The following is a 2,122-nucleotide window of genomic DNA, read 5'->3' as shown; positions in this document are numbered from 1 at the left end:
ATGAGAACCCGTGTGAAAACAGGATGGACAAAGAATGGAATGATCAAAATTAATGGGGGCTGTAACTGGATCTATTTTGCCACTATCCTCCCACCCCCCAATAATCATGAGACTTCAGGAATGCACCACAGTTTTGATTAGTTAATTGACATACCACATAATTGACTTGTTAAATACAGCCCCTCCCTTGCCCTCTGCCTCCAGCATACTCCCTAGAGTAGTACAGGCAGGGAAGACCTAACTATTGGAGGAATCCCTAACACTTTTCCAGGGTAGAATTCTGGCTAGTCCAAAAAGGGTCTTTCTTTTAACGGTGTTGGGAAACTAGACATTGAAACTTTATTAGTATTGGTGACGTTTGTTTGGAGGGGATTCAGCTCCAGGAGCTGCACGGTTGAATGCAGGAGGGGTTCCACCTATTGCCTTATTTCCTTCCATTGCAGCAGCTTGGCCAAAGCGTTCCGTTGTTGGTGGGGTCAGTCCCAAGGTTCCATCTGACATCATAGTGGCAGGCCCTGGAGGAGCGGGGGTACCAGTTGGCACAGGAGCAGGGAGCATGACACCTCTGTTGTTTATGCCCATAGCACCTCCCACAGCCATCTGATCCATCCGAATCTCGCAGTCTCTCACATCAGGAAGGCTCCCTTGAATCCTTCCTGTTGTCGCCGCATCTCTTCCTCACGGCACCTATGCTCCTCCTCCTGCTTGAGCTCCAGCTGCTTTCATTTTTGCACTTCTTGGTTGTGCAGCTCTTCCATTCTCCGAAGTTCTTCTTGACGCCACATCAGATCCTGCCTCATTAACATGACCTGGTGCTCATGGCGGGCGGCCTCCATCTCCATCTCCATCTCCAGCTTCTCATGGGCTTCCTCGATGCTGCGGTCCACCTGGTCCTGCTGTTCCTTCTTCATCTCAATGAGTGCCTTCCAGCGCATGGCATACTCGTACTCAAAGGAGACAGGCTGTGCGAATCTAGGTGACTGCTCGCGCTCCTTGTGAAATTGCTGGTTCTTTATAACCAGCTTCTTTGGAATTCCCTCTTCATCATCTAATTGGTCAATGGGCTCCACAGTCACAGGGCGAGGAAATGTGGTTAGCAGGAAAGAGCCTTCACTGCATCTGTCCAGAGCTTTCCGAGCAGCTGACTTCCCTGAGAATTCAACAATGCCTTTTTCTGAGGGCCTTCCTCGGTGGTCCACAATGACCACAGCCCTCTCCACCTGGCTGAACACAGAAAAGCCTTCCTCCAGCAGCTCGTTGGACACATACTGAAGAAGGTTTCGGACCATAAAGGATGTGCTATGGCAGGCAAAGCGCACACACAACTGCTTTCCATGGAGTGGCGTGTTGTTCAGCTCCACTTTGGCAATCTCTGCTAAGGTTTGTGTTTCCAGTCGGATAAAGCCAAAGCCCTTATCCTTCTGAATGAAGACTTTGCCTCCCTTCCCATATTTCTCAAACAGTTTCCTCATTTCCTCCTAAATGATGTCAGGGGAAAATTGCCCACAAAAAGCCAGCTCCGTTGGGTGAAGGTCTTTTCTCCTCGTTTCCTGAAATTCTTCAGGTCAATAGTCAAGCCTTCATTTTGGCTGCTGGCTTGCTGCCCATTTGCAGGTATTGGTGGTGGCAGTGGCTGCTACTGTTGCTGCTGGTGGTGCTGCTGGTGGTGATGCTGATGGTGCTTCCTTGGAGCATGGTTTTGCTTCTCCAAGTTAAAGGTTTTATTACTCTTCATTTCTGCACCCCTCTACCAACTTTTCACTCTCTTCGGAGTAACGGCAACCAAGAATTTTAAACGAATCCTCAAACTTTAAAACAAAATAATAAATGTTTTGCAACAAAATACTTTCAATCAACATCATAAAGTGCATCCCAAATATCTAATGCATGCTCAAAAATAAATAAATAAATAAATAAAAATAATAAATAAATAAATAAAAACAAAAAAATGAGAATTTATTCTGTTTGCTTTTTTTGTGAAAATATCTGTATTTTTCTTTCATTAGGAAGGATATTTTTGCTGGGGATAGAATTATTCCATTTCATTGTTGTCTTCTGGCTTCCATAGTTCCCTTTGAGACTTTAGCTAAAACTCTTATTGCTGTTTCCCTGAAGATAACGT

The 2,122-nt window shown here is 45.7% G+C and overlaps 1 pseudogene; it reads right to left on the bottom strand.

Moving 5' to 3' along the window:
• Positions 1-342: 342 nt before the first annotated feature.
• LOC117021553 (non-POU domain-containing octamer-binding protein-like) lies at positions 343-1,749 on the bottom strand (annotated as a pseudogene).
• Between the last annotated feature and the right edge of the window lie 373 nt (positions 1,750-2,122).

Source organism: Rhinolophus ferrumequinum, chromosome 4 (assembly GCF_004115265.2).
Source record: "Rhinolophus ferrumequinum isolate MPI-CBG mRhiFer1 chromosome 4, mRhiFer1_v1.p, whole genome shotgun sequence".
NCBI lineage: Eukaryota > Metazoa > Chordata > Mammalia > Chiroptera > Rhinolophidae > Rhinolophus > Rhinolophus ferrumequinum.
Note: the sequence above shows the minus strand (reverse complement) of the source record. Positions and strands in the feature narration are given on the sequence as shown.